Below are 19,714 nucleotides of genomic sequence, written 5' to 3' on the forward strand. Positions count from 1 at the left end.
AAAGTACAAAATTCCCATATACTACCACTCCTGCTCCCCTAGTTGTCCCTATTATTAACAGTTAGCATTAGTGTGGAACCTTTGTTACAACTGATGAACCAATATTATTATAATTATACTAACTGTAGTCCATAGTTTACATTAGGTTTCACTCTGTGTTGTACAGCTCTATGGCTTAAATTTTTTTTATTCCAGAAACATATAAAACATAAAATTTCCCATTTTAGCCATTTTTAAGTATATGATTCGGCAGTGTTAATTACATTCACAATGCTGTACTACCATCACCACCATCCCTTACAAAAACTTTTCCATTGCCCCAAACAGAAACTCTGTCTCAATTAATCATTGACTCCCTATTTCCCACCCCTCCCTACTCCTGCCCCTGGAAACCTGTGTTTTAATTTCTGACTCTGCGAATTTGCATATTCTAATTATTTCTCAGTGAGATCATACAATATGTGTCCTTTTGTGCCTGGCTTATTTCACTCAAAATGATGCCTTCAAGGTTCATCCATGTTGTACCATGTATCAGGACTCCAACAGGACATTATATGAATTTGGAACAATATATTTATATAGGAAACATATTTATATGTTACATATATAAATAATTTTACACAATGATATTTATTTAAGACCTTTATTAATAGGTACTTGCAGTTTGTTGCCTTTTTTTAAAAAATTAAGTTGCAAACTTTTATTACAAATGAAAAATGAGGTTCTCAAAAATCTCAACTTGACCAGATAGGAAACAATTTAAAAACCTTTAAAGGTGTATTGAGAAAAAACAGGCTTTTTAAAAATCATATTAGTCATTACCTAAAACAGATATCTTTAGGTAAAAAAAAAATAAAATAGAATAAAAAGCAAAAAACCTCACAAACAAACAAAAAACCGATACTTCATAGGTAATGCAGGTACTTCTAGTTATCTGGTCAACCGGCAAAAACAAGCACTTAAGATCTTCAGCTCCAATCTTTTATTCGTTTATCATTGCTGGAATTTCTTCTTGATGGATGACTAAACTGGATGATGGTACAGATGCTAAGCTGGCATCTACCTGGTCTCTCCCTGCTCAGCCTTGCAAGTGGAAGAATTCTCAGCTGGTGGATGGGCTGCTCTTGTGACTTTGCCTTCTTGTGGTTTCGGGTTTTCTGGGCATCTTCATCTGTAATTGAAATCGTGGCAGTGGCTGTTGACCTTGGGTTTCATCTCCTTGACTTTCCTTACCCTCTTCATTGTCGTCCTCTCTAGTCTGTCTTTGGCGAGGAATTGTGGTCTATAACCCTCATATATATTCCATCTCACTGGTCTACCATGTTCTCCTGCACTCTGGCTGTCAGCACCCTCCATCACTCCTCTTTGCAAAGAAGGGTTGGAATACTGTGGTGACACAACCTAGGGTCTCCACAAGTCCTAGGTGGGAAACTGAGGCAGGGCCGGAGCACTCTCCAATGGCTCATTCTTTTCCCTTCTCTCACTGTTCCACTGATAATTGCCCGCAGGACTCCCACATACTGGATCACGTCTATAATGGTTTTGATCTGCTGCATTCTTACCAGCTCGCCCTGGAACTTGAGCAGGGCCTGTAATGTTTGCTGCTTCTGCATCCTTTTTCTTCTCCACACCAAACTTCTGCAGTTTCTGCATCTCCTAAATTGCAAAGGTACTTCCTGGGGTTATCCTTCTTTATGGCAGTCTAGTATACAAATGCATCTTCCTTGGTGTCATTCCTGTTATGAAACCATATCTGTTTCTTACATTGACCTGTTTAACTGTTCCCCCAAACCTTCCTTGCAATGACCTTCTTGTCCCCTGTGCCGCTGTCTGTGGTGCAGAGCTCAGTGTGGGTGGTGCTGAGGCCTCGTTGCTCCAGATTGTGGTGGGGTTGAATGAGTCATGAACATCATGCGTCTTTTTATCCAGATTCATGGATTGTTAACATCTTGCCACATTTGCCTCCCCCCAGCTCTCCACACACATTTTGTGCCTGAACCATTTGGAAGTTGCAGATGTCAGGTCACTCCCCCTAGCAGTTCAGCATGTATATGTCAAGGGCAACATTCTCCTTGATGTGCTCAATGACCTTGTCACACCTAAGACTCATTAATTCAATATAATCTAATATACAGTCCACAGTCAAAATTCCCCAATTACTTCCAAATTATTCTTTATGGATTTTTTACCCCAAGACTTCAATTAAGTTGCATTGGTTATTACGTTTCTTCATTTTCCTTTATTCTAGGACAATCCCCTCCTCTTTTTTTTTTTTTTTTTTTTTTTGTTATTCATGATATTGACATTTTTTGATGAGTTGTTTTGTAAAATGTTCCACAGTCTAGTTTTATCGGATGGTTTCCTCAGGCTTAGATTTAGGTAAGACATTTTAGTGTAAGAACGGAGGGAGAGAGAGAGGTGGTGCTGTAGTTTCCCCCCATACATCATCAGGAAACTCACAATCTTAGCTTCTCCCTTGTTGGTGATGCTAAGTTTGATCAAGAAATCAATTTTGAAAATCAGTTTGGATCATAGATAGGCAGATCATGAGATTTTCTATTGTCACTTAAAATTTTTTAGGCTTATTGAAAGCGATCTTTTGGACCCAAACAGATTTTCTCATATACCCCTTTTGTGCATACATAAACAGGAAAACATAAGTGAAAGAAATTGTTAAAGGTATTTCTAAGGCAACAAAAACTACATGATATCTGCCATGTGGCTGACTGAAATTTTAAGACCTTCCTGATTTCCAGGATTTCATAATGTGAAATCATACAATAGTCAATGCTTGTGTTCCCAATGCCTTGTTTAAGAGCTACAATTCCCACCTCTGTTGTTGCTCACATCTCTCTTCTTTCTGCTCTACAGACATCCATGCTCCTGACTTTTGAGTCTACCAGTCTCTTGCTACTCTGCTGTTACACCAAACCTGTACCCTCAACAGTCCATTGCTTGGGTTTGTTGAACTGTTCTATACGTTTTCTAATGCATGATGCTTTAGTTATTCAACATTATGTGAGATGCATCCATGCTACTTGTGTAGCTGCTTTTTATTGTCACTGTTGTCTTATATCCTACTGTGTGCAGATACCACATTTCATCAGTTCTATTCATGGACATTAGAGCTGTTTCTAGTGTTTGCTGTTACAAATGACTTGGCTTATGGTTGTCTCCTGGAACACGTGTGTGAGTTTCTCCAGAGTACATAGCTAGGAACAGAATTGCTAAATCTAGTCTAGATGATGAACTTTCCTATTCTGTTTACCAAAGAAGTCAGATGCACCCCAACTCCCTCCTCAGGTGGTGTAGTAAAGGCATACAATGGTTGGATTGATAAGATATCTTGAAGAGAGATCAAACTGAATTTGTTGGTGGACTGAATGGTGGCCTGGGGTGCAGAATCAAAGATGACTCCAAGTTTGGCTTGAGCAATGGGGTGAATGGTTCTGTTTGCTGAGATGTGGCAAATTAGGGCAGGTATAGCTTTAGGAAGGGGATGGTGGTGGAACCAGGAACTCGGCTTTGGACAAGTTAAATTTGAGATGCTGATGGTCATCCAAGAGGATATTTAGCCATCCTTGCTAGCCTGGAGTTCAGGTGAGAGTGTGCAGTGGAAATATACATGTGGGGGTCGTTGGTGTATAAGTGGTGTTTAAAACCATTGGAAGGGATATGGTCACTTAGGGGATGAGTGTAGACAAGGAAGCTGTATGAGGACTGGCCCAGGGGAGCCTATTATTCTGAGGAGACAGGAGATGGCAAGACTCAGCCAAGGAGGCTGAGAAGAAGCCGCCACTGGGGTGGAAGAGAGGCAGGAGATGTCGTGTCCAAAAGGCAAGGGGCAGAAGAGTTTCACAAATGGTGAAGTTGTCGACTGTGTGAATTGCTGCAGCGAAGCAGGATGAGGACTGAATGTGGTCATTAGAGTTGGAAACATGAAGGTCCTTGTGATTTGGTAAGAACAGTGCTAGTAGGCAAATGCCCAATTGGAGTGGGCTTGGAGAAAATGGGAGGGGACAATGGAGGAGGAGGAAGTGTAGATAACACTCGAGGAGGTTTGCTGTGAAAGGGAGCTGAGATACGGGCTGGTTGTTAGAGAGAATGGGGGATTAGGGGAGATTTCTTAATACTTATTTTGAACATCTTTAAAGTTAACTTTTATTTTAAACACCTCTATTGATACATACTTCATACTTCACATAACTTAAAATACAACCCTTTAAAATGCATAATTAAATGACTTTTTGGTAAATTTACCAAATTGTGCAACCATCACCATAAATCAGTTTTAGAATTTCTAGCACTCCAATAAATTCCTTCATGCCTGTTTACAGTTAACCTGGTTTCCAGGTCTAGCCTCAGGCAACCATTAATCTACTTTTTCGTCTCTATAGATTTGCCTTTTCTGAGAAATTCATATAAATGAAATCATATATATGTCATCTTTTGTGCTTGGCTTCTTTCACCTAGCATAAAGTTCATTCATGTTGCAGCATATATCAATATTCTGTTCCTTTTTATTGATGAACAGCATTCTATTGTAAATGCTCTAATATTGCAAGCATTCTATTTTATCTAATATTATAACATTGTCAGTAGTCCATTGATATACCCCATTTTGTTTATCCATTCTCCAAGTTGACGGGCATTTTGGTTGTGGGAGCTTATTATCATATTTGTGTGCTGGATCAGAATGACCTAGTTAGCACAGGATTTGTCAACCTCAATATTTGTGATGGTTTGAAGCTGTATGTACCCTAGTAAAGGCCATGTGCTTTTAATCCATTCCTGTGAGTGCAGACCTATTGTAGGTGGGGCCTTTTGATTAGGTTATTTCAGTTGAAATGTGACCCACCCAATTCAAGATGGGTCTTAATTCTCTTACTGGAGTTCTTTATAAGAGGATAAAAACCCAGAGAAATGCCCCATGGAAGTTAAGAGAGATAGAAACTGAAAAGGAGAAACATGCAGAAGCTCAGAGAGGAAGCCACTGAAAGAAGAAGCTGGAAGTAATGAAACCCAGGAGTGAAGGACCAGCAGACATCGCCATGTGCCTTCCCATCTGACAGAGGAGCCCAAGCTCACCAGTAATTGGTCTTCAGAGTCCAAGGCTGATGCCTTGATTTGGACATTTTCACAGCCTCAGAACTGTAAACTTTTAAGTTAATAAATCCCAATTGTAAAAGCCAACCCATTTCTCATATATTGCATTTCATCAGCTTTGGCAAACCAAAACAATATTATTGACATTTATGGTCGAATAATTCTTTGCTGTGGGGACTGTTTTGTGCACTGAAGGATGTTTAGCAGCATCTCTGATTTCTACGCACTAGATCCCACTTGCACCCTCCAGTTGTGAAAAACAAAAATGTTTCTAGATGTTGTCGCATATCTCTTAGAGGGGTAAAATTGCTCCCAGTTGAGAACCATGAGTCTAATTGGAAGGGGGAGTTGATGCAGGAGAGAGGAGAGACAATTGCAGGAGCAACACTGGATAATTGCAGGGATTGTTGAGAGTGGACTTAGATGGGAGCAGTGTGGATTAATCCATTGGGACAGGAGAGAAGGGCCCAGAGGTAAGTCGGGTGGTAGATTTCCTAGTGGGGGATGTGCTAGTTTTCTTCAAAAACTTCTATTTCTCAATGATATCTGCTGTCTCTGGAGGGGGACTGGGTAGGGTAGCACGTATGTGGATACTACAGATCCATGTTTATTGAGGACCTTCCCAGGGAAGACGGGATTGTTATTTCCTAGGGAACTGGTACCTGCCACATCCTTCCATCTTTGAATGTGCAGCACATTGTTTAACTCACTTATTATAGTTCAACACATTTTAGAGTCCTTGAGGTATGTTCTTTATCAGATTGTAAGTTACTTGAAGTGGAACTGTCATGTGCATATTTGTATCTCCTACAGAAAATAGCTCCATGTCTTGTCCACAATAGCTACTCAGTAATGTTGAATTAAAATGGATTTTCATCAAAACTATGTGATCTTTACTTTCTAAAGAATTTGCCTCATAATACTAGCAACTCTCCCAGAACTTATCAGTGTGACTAGCCTGGAAAAGAAATAGATGCAATATAACTCCAAACTGGGGAAAGCTTTCAATGTGTTCCAATTAGGACATTGGGAATGAGCATCTTGCTATGGATTTACAGTTCAAAATTACAGAGAGGCATGGAGAGAACCAACAAAAGTGAAGTTCAAAAGAGACAAGTACAGGGCACCATACAGAGGAAAAAAACCCAATCTTTCAAATCTATGTTGAGCAATGATATAGGGTGGGTACATGTAGAGTTGAAAAATACCTAAAAATCATCATGTGGACCTTGGGCTGAGCATGAGTTAGCAGTGCAGTTCTGGTTTGGAAATCAAGCATAGATGTAGCCTACACAATTAGAAACCATGATGCAATCCCCTATTGCATTTAGAATTGCTTAGAACCCTGTTAGAATGCTGCATCTAGTTTGGAGTTCTACAAATCAAGAAAGATATGCAGAACTCAAAGAAGGTTCAGGGGAGACCCTCAAAAATGATTAAAAGTTTAAAAAATATGACCAAATGGTTAGAAAAGAAAGTTGCATGATGATGTAGTAATAGTATTTTGTCCATAAAGGGATGTGTTTTGCAAGGGGTGGTAAGAAGTTCATTCAAATTTCTCTTGAGCATTAAGATAAGGTGTGTTTAAATTGCTAGATGTTTGGTTATATGTGAGATAGTTCCTGATGTGAAGTTGTGCTAAACATTAGAATGTATTATCAAGGGAAGGTCTTGTAACATTTCCTTCTAGAGGTCTTTTTCTATTTGTTAAATGGAGCCCAAGTTGAAGCCAGAGAGCTGACATAGCTAAAATCCTAAGCCGTACCCACCAGTGGCACCCTGAGCCTCCAAGGACCAGGAATGTTTAACAAAGTCATGATTGGATACTTTCCTTCTCAGCATGTCCTGGGGACCCCTGAAGTTCCCAGGGCCAAGGCATGACACACTGCTGTCAGCCCTGAGAGTGGCAGTGAGCACATTGACTGAGACAAGGACGGATGGAGTACATGTGGTGGAGTCCAGGGGGATTCCAGCTGCCTCACCACTTTTCTTTCTGGTTCTACAGAGCCAGCCAACAACACAGCTGGTCTGGAGAACTGAGGTCAAATCAAAACCCCAAGGCAGAATCACACCGAGTAGGGGTAGTAGTTCATATCCACACAAGGGTCAGCAACTCATATAAATGGTGAAATGGTTAGTGTGTGAAAAACAGGGTGAAGTGGGGGCTGGAGAGCCCATTCTCCAACTACAGGAGACAGCAGCTGCTCAGACCCCACTGGCTAGACCATTCTAGAACCAGGGACCCCCGTACTTAGTTCTGCATTTCAAGAGAAGTCAGGAATCTGGATTTTCAATACATGTTTTCTAATTTAAAAAGTATTGGCAAATAGTTAGAATTTTGGAAAGCCCTGTGGGGGTCAACATCAGTGAGCCAAGCACACACAGCTGCAACACACCTAGATTTGGCCTGCAGGTGACAGGTCTGACCCCTTAGATATAAACCAGAACTCATCTGTGACTTTTGAGAGAACATGGTGGAGTTCCAGCTTCAGGGATGAGACCAGCCATGGTTGCAAGCTTTTGTCCTGTCTCCAGGGCCAGTCTTATACAAGGTTCTACTGCATGACTTCTATCAACTGGGTGATTTGCAGAGACCAGGTGTTTCCCTCTGAATTAATTGGAAAGCTACAGCTGTGTATATGTGTCTTACAGTACACTTCTAAGATGTCACCTGTTACAGACTGCATTGTGTCCCCCAAAATGACATACTCAAGGACTAACCCCCAATCCTGTGAATGGGTCCTTATTTGGAAATATGATCTTTGAAGACATTGTTAGTTAAGATGAGGCCAAAATGAATTAGGGTGGGCCTTAATGTAATTTGACTGTAGTCCTTAGATGGAGAGGAAATGTGGATTCAGACAGAGGATGGCCATGTGGTAGAGGCAGAGATTGCATTATGCCAAAAGCCAAGGAATCTCATGGATTGCCAGCAAGCCACTGCCAGAACTCTACAGACTTCAAAGGAAGTACAGCCCAGCCTATACCTTGATTCAGACTTCTAGCCTCTGGTGCTGGTTTGAAACTGTTATGGACACCAGAAGAGCCAGGATCTTTTAATCCAATCTTGTTGTGTGGGACCTTTTGATTGAATATTTCCACGGAGATGTGACTTACCCAACTGTGAGTGAGACCTTTGATTAGATCATTTCCATGGAGGTGTGGACCTACCCAATCAGGGTGGGTCTTGATTAGTTCAGTCACTGGAGTACTTAAAAGAAGCTAAGAGCTGACATAGACCCAGATGCTTGGAGATGCTGGGAGATGCAGACAGGACGTTTGGAGATGCTAAGAGATGAAGCCGAGTTTGCCCTGGAGAAGCTAAGAGAGGACCCCTAGATGCTTAGAGAGAAATGCCCTGGGAGAAAGAAACAAGGACGTGCAGGAGCTGAGAGAGAGGAGCTAGAGCAGAAGCCCAGAGACATTTTGGAGAAAGCCATTTTGAAACACAGCCTGGGAGCAAAGGACCAGCAGACGTCAGCCAAGTGCCTTCTCAGCTGACAGAGAAGCTGGACTCCATCGGCCTTTCTTCAGTGAAGGCATCCTCTTGTTGATGCCTCAGTTTGGACACCTTTATGGCCTTAGGACTGTAAATTTGTAACCAAATAAACCACCTTTATAAAAGCCAATCCAATTTTGGTATTTTACATAATGGCACCTCTAGCAAACCAGAACAGCTCCAGAATTATGAGACAATAAATTTCTGTTGTATAAGCCAATTAGTCTGTGGTACTTTCTTACAGCAGCCCTAGGATGCTAAGATAGACACCCAACTGCTGCTACCCTCAAACAAGGAACAAAACAATGCCCAATAATCAGAGAAACCTGTGCTTGTAGATGTCAACCTCAAGTCTCCCTCTGGGCTGGTTCATTTTCATGGTTGTGCATCCAGGCTGTTTCTTGTGGGCCTATGAAGAGCTCAGGATGAGAAAGCTCCCCCTTGTAAGGAGTAAGCATTCCAATTGGTCAGGAACTGGAACCCACTAGCCACTTCCAACTCAGTCAAATGGAAGACATAGTGAGAAGGATGTTGCTGGCTGATGCAGCTCAGTTCTGTTTGTTGAATGCTTTGGAGAGGAGGGAGACTGAAGGGATCTAACCAGGTCTTCTCAGGGCTTTTGCACACAATGGTGATAGGTTTTCTTTTTTCTTTTTTTAAACAATTTTCCATTAAATAATTATAAATTTTCACCAACAATAACTGATTGAGGCTTTCTATGTGCAAAGCAGCATGCTGGGGTGTTGGGAACCCAAAGTCAGAGGAATTCCATTGTTCTGCTTATTTGCTCTATAAAGAAACCTGCACAAATGAGACAACCATTTTTATTTTGCTGGAAGCTTTACCAGTTGGATTTCCGTGCAATGGAACATTTGAAGTGTTTTGTTTTTGTTTGTTTTCTTTTCAATGTATTTCACAAGATCAAAATGAGACAAAGAAGCTGGCAGGGTATTTCTGAGTATTATTTCTGCTACTGGGAAATAATTCTGTTTTATTTCTGTTTTCGGTAGAAGTAAAAGCAAAATTGTAAGTTCTGAGCAGCACAGAGAGCTCTCACAAATAACAAGTTCGGGAATAAGTCTATCATAGTTACCTGGTTTTCTTTGGCATGAAAAAATTCTGATTAGTTAAATGCTGGACTTTTGCTAAAATGGGTATAACATAGCCTTTTGAGGAGAAATAGTCCCATACAATTACAGAATTATTTCTGTATTTATTAAATAGTTAAATATTTGAACATCTAGACTTTGAGATGGATGTTCTACAGACATTAAGGTCTTTGTCCTCAAAAGTTTAGAATAGTGATAATAGTTACATTTTGTTGAGGGCTTATCTTGTGCCAGACCCTGTACACATTTTCCTTTGTTTAATCCTCATGATGATCTTTTTGAAATAATCAATATTATTATTTTCACTTTATAGATGAAGAACTGAGGCTACAAGTTGTTAAGAACATGCCCAAGATCATGTAACTAGTAAGTACAGGGCAGCGATATTTTGCCATCAAGGCTTATGATTTCAACCACTGCACTAGCCTGACTCCTTTAGGTCTAATGCAAGAAATGAGATTTACACACAAGTGAAATTTGCTCTAATCAGAAGTAGTCTCCCACTCCCAGAGCTGTATTTTTTTTGAAATAGAGTCAGCAGTTCTTTGTCCTCTGAGCATGAACTTGGTTTCTGAAAACAGTTCCAAGTCCTTGGTGTCAAGCTTGGTGATCACTGTGGCTCATACAACTTATGGTCTATGAGATAGTTAAGGTCATGTGTCAATTTGTCTAGGTCATGAGGTCCAGTTATTTTGGTCAAGCAAGCGCTAGTCTGATTGTGACTGTGAGAGTATATTGTGGACTTAAATTGTTAGTTAGTTGATTACATCTGTGGCTGATTACATCTATAATCAACTGAGAAGATTGCCTTCAGTAAAGAGAGATGTTTCATCTAATCAGCTGAAGGCCTTAAAGGGAGAACTGATGATTTTAGCAGTCAGAGGGAAGACTTTTCATCTTTACTTGAGCCAGTCAGCTTCCCCCGGGGAATTAATTGAATCAAATATCTAGGAATAAATCTAAACAAGGATATAAGGACTTGTACATAGAGATCTACAAAATACAGTATTGCTGAAAGAAATCAAGGAAGACCTAAATAAATGGAAGGACCGCCTGTGTTCGTGGATTGGAAGACTAAATATTGTTAAGATGTCAATTATAGCCAAAGCAATTTACAAATTCAATACAATCCCAAACAAAATCCCATCAGTCTTCTTTGTAGAAATGAAAAATTCAATAATCAAATTTATATGGAAGGCTAAGGGGCCTTGAATAGCCAAAGCCATCTTGAAAAAGAACAAAGTTGGAGGACTCACACTTTATAATCTTAAAACTTATTATAAGCCACAATAACAAAAACAGCATAGTAATGGAAGACGTACAGACATATAGACCAAAGGAGAATTGAGAGTTCAAAAATCAACACTCACATTTATGGCCAACTGATTTTTCTTAATTAAATTCAGTTTTATTGAAATATATTCACATATCATACAATCATCCATGGTATACAATCAACTGTTCACAGTACCATCATATAGTTATGCATTCATCACCCCAATCTATTTTTGAACATTTTCTTTACATCAGAAAGAATCAGAATAAGAATAAAAAATAAAAGTAAAAAAGAACACCCAAATCATCCCTCACCCCACCCTATTTTTCATTTAGTTTTTGTCCCCATTTTTTTACTCATCCATCCATACACTGGATAAAGGGAGTGTGGTCCACAAGGTTTTCACAACACACTGTCACCCCCCACCCCCAAATAAGCTACATTGTTATACAATCGTCTTCAAGAGTCAAGGCTACTGGGTTGGAGTTTGATAGTTTCAGGTATTTACTTCTAGCTATTCCGATACATTAAAACCTAAAAATTTTTATCTATATAGTGCATAAGAATGTCCACCAGAGTGAACTCTTGACTCCGTTTGAAATCTCTCAGCCACTGAAACTTTATTTTGTTTCATTTTGCATTCTCTTTTTGGTCAAGAAGATGTTCTCAATCCCATGATGCTGGGTCCAGATTCATCCCCAGGAGTCATATCCCACGTTGCCAGGGAGATTTGCACCGCTGGGAGTCAGGTCCCACATAGGGGGGAGGGCAGTGAGTTCACCTGCCAAGGTGGCTTAGCTAGAGAGAGAGGCCACATCTGAGCAACAAAGAAGTACCCAGGGGGAGACTCTTAGGCACAATTATATGCAAGTTCAGCCTTTCCTTTGAGGTAACGAACTTCATAAGCGCAAGTCCCATGATAGAGGGCTCGGCACACCAAACCGCCAGTCCCAAAGTTTGTGAGAACATCAGCATCAGCCCAGGTGGGGAAGTCCAACACTTCTGCATTTTCCCCAGCTCCTCAGTGGGGTATGGCCAACCGATTTTTGATAAAGGTTCCAAGTCCACTCAATTGGAAAAGATTAATCTCTTCAACAAATGGTACTGTGAAAACTGGATCTCCATTTGCAGTAGAATGAAGATGGACCTCTACTTTACACAATATATAAAAGTTGACTCAAAATGGATCAAAGACCTAACTATAAGAATCAGAGCTATAAAACTCTTAGAAGAAAACGTAGGGAAACATCTTCAGGACCTTGTATTAGGCAATGGTTTCTCTGACTTTACACCCAAAGCACAAACAACAAAAGAAAAATAGATAAATGAGACATCATCAAAATTAAAAACTATCATACATCAAGGGGCTTCTCATGAAAGTAAAAAGACAATCTACACAATGGAAGAAGATATATTCATACCTTGGAGATATTGTGGGTTTGGTTCCAGGTCACCACAAAAAGCTAATATCATGGTAAAAGTGAGTCATACAACTTTTTTTGGTTTCCTGGCGCATATAAAAGCTACGTTTACACTATACTGTAGTCCATTAAGTGTCCAATAGCATTTTGTCTAAAATAGAAGTGTACATACCTTAATGAAAATGTGACACAGTCATGAAGTGAGTACAGTCTGTTAGAAAAATGGCACCAATAGATTTGCCTGATGCAGGGTTCCTGCAAACCTTCAATTTATGAAAAATGCAATATCTATGAAGCACAATAAAGCAAAGTGCAATAGAATGAGGTTTGCCTGTATTTAGAAACCATATATCCTATAACGGTTTAACATCCAGAATATATAAAGAAATCCTACAACTCAACAATCAAAAGATAAACAAACCAATCAAAAAATGGGCAAAAGATTTTAATAGACATTTCTCCAAAGAAGATATACAAATGACTAAAAATCACATGAAAAGATGCCCAACATAGCTAGTAGGGAAATGCAAATCAAACTCATAATAAGATACCATTTTATACCCACTGGAATGGCTACTATTAAAAAAATAAAACTACATGTGTTGGAGAGGATGTGGAGAAATAGGAGCACTCATTCATTGTTGGTGGGAATGTAAAATGCTGCAGCTGCTGTGGAAGACAGTTTGGAAGTACCTCAGAAAGTTAAGTATAGGATTACTGTGTGATCTGGCAATCCCGCTACTAGGTTTATACCTGAAAGAGTTTAAAGCAGGAACTCAAACAGATATTCGCACACCGATGTTGATAGCAGCATTATTCACAATTGCCAAAAGATGGAAGCAACCCAAGTGTTCATCACCTGAAGAATGGATAAATAAAATATGGCATATATACAATGAATATTATTCAGCTGTAAAAATGAAGTTCTGATTCATGCAACATGGGTGAACTTGAAGACATCTGTTGAGTGAAATAAGCCAGACACAAAAGGACAAGTACTGAATGATCTCACTGATATGAAATCATTAGAATAAACAAATCCATAGAGTCAGAAACTAGAATATAGGTTACCAGGGGCTGGGGTGGGGGTAGAAAATGGGGAGTTAATACATAAATTGTACTGAATTTCTATTTGGGTTGATGGAAAAGTTTTGGTAATGGGTAGTGGTAGTGGCAGCACAACATCATGAATATAATTAACATTGCTGAATTATATATGCAAATGTGGTTAAAAGGGGGAAATTTTAGGTTGTATATATGTTACAAGAATAAAAATTTTAAAAACAACCATAAATGATTATACAACACAAACAGTAAACCCTAATGTAAACCTTGGACCATAGTTAATAGTACAATTATAAAAATATCCTTTCATGAAGATCCCAGACTTCAGTTAGAGATATGAATGAAGCAGACCAGGTTAAGACTAGGGCAAATTGGGCCAAAGGGTAAAGGTTGAAACTGACTGTGTGTTAAAACTTCCATGTGAGAACAAGGGAAGGGATGTTTATTTGGTGCAGGATCTATATTTTCTAAACAATATAACTTCTGTAGTCTGTTCAAACACCACAGTTACATGGAACTTTGAAAAGGAAGTGAGATATTGTAGCTTTGTGTAGGTTAGAGTGAAATAGTGACACATCCCAAAGTAATTTGGGTGGAGAATAAAAATATAAATGCAGGGCCCCCCCTGAGGAGCTGGGGGAGGATGCAGAGGTGTTGGACTTTCTCACCTGGATTGTTGCTGATGTTCTCACAAACACTGAGGACTGACGGCTTGGTGGACAGAGCCCTCTGTTTTGGGACTTGCCTTTATGAAGCTTGTTACTGCAAAGGAGAGTCTAAACCTGTTTATAATTGTGCCTGAGAGTCTCCCCTTGAGTGCCTCTTTATTGCTCAGATGTGGCCCTCTCTGTCTCTCGCTTGCTAAGCCACCTCGGCAGGTGCTCTCACTGCCCTCCCCCCTATGTGGGACCTGACTCCCAGGGGTGTAAATCTCCCTGTCAATGCAATGAATCCCAGGGATGAATCTGGACCCAGCATCATGGGAGTAAGAACATCTTCTTGACCAAAAGGGGGATGTGAAATGAAATGAAGTAAAGCTTCGGTAGCTGAGAGATTTCAAATGGAGTCGAAAGTTCACTCTGGTGGACATTCTTACGCAGTATACAGATAACTCTCTTTAGGTTTTAATGTATTGGAATAGCTAGAATACCTGAAACTATCAAACTCCAACCCTTGACTCTTGAAGACGAGTGTATAGCAATGTAGCTTACGGGGTGGGGGTGGGTGGGTGACAGTTTGATTGTGAAAACCTTGTGGATCTCACTTTCTTTATCCAGTGTATGGATGGATGAGTGGAAGAATGGGGACAAGGGCTAAATGAAAAATAGGGTGGGATGGGGGGGTGATTTGGGTGTTCTTTTTTACTTTTATTTTTTATTCTTATTCAGATTCTTTCTGGTGTAAGGAAAATGTTCAAAAATAGATTGGGGTGATGAATGCGTAACTATGTGATGATACCGTGAACAGTTGATTGTACACTGTGGATGATTGTGTGGTATGTGAATGTATCTCAATAAAACTGAATTTAATTAACACAACAACAACAACAACAAAAAACATTATGCTGTGTGAAAGAAGCCAAACATAAAGGGCCACATATTCTAAGATTCCATTCATATGAAAAGTTCAGAATAGGCAAATCCGTAAGGCAGAAAGCAGGTTAGTGGTTGCTCAAGGCAATTCAATTTACCCTTTAAAAGGATGAATTGTATGGTAAGTTAAATCTCAATAAAACTGTTAAAAAATGAATATTGACAACACAAAATCAAATGACTAAACAATGCCTAACGGCATGCAGTAGTAACTCAATAAACGCTTGTTGAATGTATGAAAAAAACATATCTTTTCATGAATTATAACAAATGTACTCTGCTATTGCAAGGTGTTAGTAAAAGGGTAGTATATCGGAACCCTGTATTTTATGCGTGACTTTTCTGCAAACCTATAACTTCTCTAATAAAAAAAGAAATTGACCCTGTCAATGTTCTCTTTTATTTAAACTTGAAACCTGAGACTGATTCTCTTCTCAACCCATATTCAGCTTTCCAGTCCAAGCTTTTGTCCTTTTCCTTATGGTCTTCTATTATTTATATGAGTGTTGTATATTGTGGCCATCTGCCTTTCTAACTAGACTGTAAGTTTTGTTGAAGGCAGGGACTATGGATGTTTTAATCATTCTTGTTTCCCCAACATTGGGATGCGAAGCTCAGATCTCTAACACCTGTGAAATAATCAAAGGTGTGGTTTCATCAGAGCAACGTGTTCAGTGAACTCCAAGAGCTATCACCCTGAGGCCGAAGATGGGAGAAAAATTGCGGGAATATCTAAAACACTCAGAACCAGATCCCAGCTTGGGGCTGAACTCACTTCTATCTTTGGTGGTACAATGAACTTCCTTTCCCCCGTGTGATCGCCCGTGCATGTTGAGACTGGTTAGGAAGATGTGGAAATAACCACTTGGCTTGCAAATGCATTTGGTAAGCTTTGCTTAGGCAATTTTGATGGAAAGAGAAAAAAGGTAAAGCAGGTAATGCCTGTTCTGCATTGTAAAATAAAATTGTAGTTGGACTAAAAAAATGAGTGTTGTTTTTGTTTTTTTTTTTTTTCTTTTCTGGTTTGCCCAGATGATTCAGGGGAAATCAGTGGCTTTTTTTGGGCCTGAAAAACTGGATTGTTGCCTTAGTATTCTGCTCAACTCAGGAAAATGGTTTTTGGAATGAGGAAAAGCACTTTCTTAAATTCTGTTAAACTACTAGGAGTAGGTTAAAAAAAAAAAAGTGAACCTACTAAGTTTGATAAGATTCAGAACAGATATTACTTTTTCTGTTTTTTGCTCCTCTTCTTACTTTCTTGCTTTTAAACCAAACCAGTGAAAAGACTAATTTACTGGTTTGTTATTTTATCCCCACTGTGATTTATATATCTCACCTAGAGAAGGTGGAATATTTCACTAACATTTAATTTCCCTTTGCCTTTTAAAATTATGAATTTATTTTTCCATTAAACGGTAATATAAACATAACATAAAAATCTCAAGAATAAGAGAAACACATCACTTAAAATTTGACTCCCCATATTTGTCATAATCTGCTATGACCATTTCTTTAAGTATTTTTCCTTTGTGTTTACACTTAAAAATTGTAATTATAGTTTACACATAATTTTGAACCTTACACTTTTCACTTAAACATTCACATAAGGATTTTTCTTGATGAGATATAGTTTTTATAACCATCATAGTTAAGTGTTGTATAGTATTTTACTGAGTGTATATATCATAATTTATTTATACATTCTTTTACTGATGAATTTTTTTTATAGTTTCCCTGGTGTGCTATTCTACCAAATGTCACACTGGGCATCTTTGTTCATAAAGGCTTTTTACAATTTGAGTAATTTTTCTAGGCTTGGTTCCCAGAAGTAAAATCAGAACCCTGGATCAGTGAGTGTGTAGACATGTGTGCTCCTGATAGGTACTTTCCACCTGCTTTCCAAAAGGATTGTACCGATTAACCCTAGTAGTAGCAGTCTATGAAGGTGCCAGGGTTCTCTGCTGAGTTTTTATTTAAATGGTGATATGGAGGCAGACTGCCTGACATGGTCTCCTGATGAGCTAGTGCCCCCAGGACCAAGTAGGAGGAGGTGGTGGCTCTGCCTCTCGGGCTGACAAACAATCTGGAATCATGATATCACCTTCTCTCCTTCAAGCACAAGTCCACTTGCTCCTGGACCAGAGCAGAGCTGGGGCATTCTAAACCACTGAACCATGGAAGGCAAGGGAAACTAACAGAATTTATGATTCAGGTTGCAATTAGACTCTAGAGATAGCACTTATCCATTGCATTCTCTTGCTTGATCCACTGAATTAGGAAGTGAAACCTCCGTTTGGTCTCAGTTCTCAGTTTGCTCCAAACCACTATGTTCACCTAGTGATCCAAGGCAAGTGATATTTATTTTTCTAGCATTTATGTGGGTAGGTATTTGTTACTACACCCCCAGGTCCTAGAAGACTGCTTTGAGATAGTAGGTTATCAATATATTTTTGTTAAATCCAAGAATGAATGAATAGCAGAATGGTTGCTAGGAGAGAGCTTATTTTCTAGGAGACATGGCAGATGCTGCTCTTTGCCAGCCCAACATGTATTTCCCTTTTCTTCCTTCCAGCTGAACCCTCATTTTATTTGGGGGTGCACTGTACCCAGGGAAATAACTCTTTTCCCCAAATCTCCTTTGCATCTGGGGGTTGGCCACATGACACAGTTTGGGTCAACGAGATTTGGAGAGGTACTCTCAGGGTTCCCGGCAAAGGCTTATGCTTCCCTGATTTTCTTCTTTCCTGATTTCCTCCCCTTCCTTTTTTGTGAGCCTGGAGGTGGAGCAGCCATTCTACCACCAAGAGATGATGACTGCGAGGGGGCAAGTCAAGGCTAAGCAATGGCAAAGAATAAAGGACGGACATCCTAAGGCACTGATGCTGTCATGTGGTGATGCATCAGCCCTTGACAAGTTCTACTTTTGAGAAAATGAAGCTCCTTTTTAGATAAGCTACTGCAGTTGGTTTGGTTTTCTGTTACTTGCAGCTGAACACAACCCTAACTTTTGCAAGCACCCTTAGGCCTGGAACATTTCATCTTGCCTAAGATGACAATGAGAGGGATGCCAGAAAGAAGACTAGAGCCCAGCTCCACTTGCTTAAACCACCAGCTGATTTCCCCAAACACCCTGTTCCACTATTATCCATTGGAGAGCAGAAGACTCCTTAAAAGCACATTGTGAGTAAATGAGTTTTCAAATATTTTGACAGAGACAATAAATATCTAATTGAACGTACCATCAGTTTCTGGCTGATTTGGTGAACAATGGGCACCATGAAAACACTTATGAAGAGCGAGTCTTCCTTTTATAGTGTATGCTCTAGTCTAACATGAGCTCCTTAGAGGAATATTTATTTAGTAGGAGAGGAGAAAATATACCAGGAGGATTTTGAGATTTTTATAGTCTATGGTAACCCTGCCCTCATATTTCATAGAAAACTAAAAATCAAATCTGATAAATTTGATTTGGGGTTTGATATTTTAAAATCTTGAGATGGCTTTCCATATGTTTTTTTTTTTAATTTTTAAAGAAGGCAAGAAAGGTGGGGTACAACTAGAAATGTATATTCTCTTGATGTCCTTTCACTGTCTTAAAGAATGCACCCTTTGCTAATGTTTCTCAAATAACTTTTTAAAAATGACATTCAAAAAGCATCCACACTGTTCACATGGTTTTGTTCCTGGATAAATAGTTCTCTACTTTTAGAAGTGACTTATAGAAGTGACTCAGAGAAAAGAGAGAATGAGGGTCAAGTTCATGTGGCGACTCATTTGCTGAGATGAGTTGATCCAGCAGGGAAACATTTCCATAAATCAACCAGAATATTTTTCTTTGTAAGCTGCAGAGAAAGCTCCTCCTGAGTTTGTACTTGGTGCATTCATCAGCAACAGGTAATTTCCCAAAGGCAGGATGAGCAAATCAAATGTTCTTGTACATTGCTTAGGAGTCATACATTTTAGAAAACACTGTAAGGATTTTAGTTCAGACATTTCCATTAATATTCTACTCCTTACTATATCCTTCAGTCAGTTTCAATGGTGTATTTTTATGTCATTACCTCATTCACTTTTGTTGTTATTCCTCAGATGTTAAAATGTATGTCAGAAATTTCCTCCAACTGATATGTTTACTCTTAGGCTTGGTCAGCCCTTCTTTTCATTTTCGTCACTGGCCACAATTCCAAAGACAGATGGATGTCATGGGTTCCTGAATAGCTCTTCTACCTTTTTCTTGTTCTTCCACCACAACTCAGATGTCATGGCAACCACTTTCAGGCCATGTCTGAAAGTGATGCTGGGCAATGCGGCTGCCATCTTGTTCTTGGCCCAAAGTCAAAGTCAATACTGAGGATGACAAAGCAGACAAATGGGAAGTCCTTGATGACACACAACATGGACCAAACTGCATCTGGAGCACGTCTTGCCTCTGGACTCCCAGAAACCAGAATGTTCTTCTAGTTAAACCAGTTGAACCAGATGTCTATAATGACAGCTAAAAACATTCTTATTGATACATTGGGGAAGGGCTAAACAAACACTTGTAGCAACCCTTGAGGTCACCCCATTTGGCAGAATCTATGAGCAGTCTGTCCATCCCACATTCATCTTTTATAACATGATAACTGCTAGTGATCTTGTAGGAT

General features: G+C 39.4%; 1 pseudogene; it reads right to left on the reverse strand.

Annotated features, from left to right (window-relative positions):
• Positions 1-1,059: 1,059 nt before the first annotated feature.
• LOC119540848 overlaps positions 1,060-19,714 on the reverse strand; it is a 157,485-nt pseudogene continuing 138,830 nt past the window's right edge.

The sequence above is a fragment of the Choloepus didactylus genome, chromosome 7, assembly GCF_015220235.1.
Source record: "Choloepus didactylus isolate mChoDid1 chromosome 7, mChoDid1.pri, whole genome shotgun sequence".
Lineage (NCBI taxonomy): Eukaryota > Metazoa > Chordata > Mammalia > Pilosa > Megalonychidae > Choloepus > Choloepus didactylus.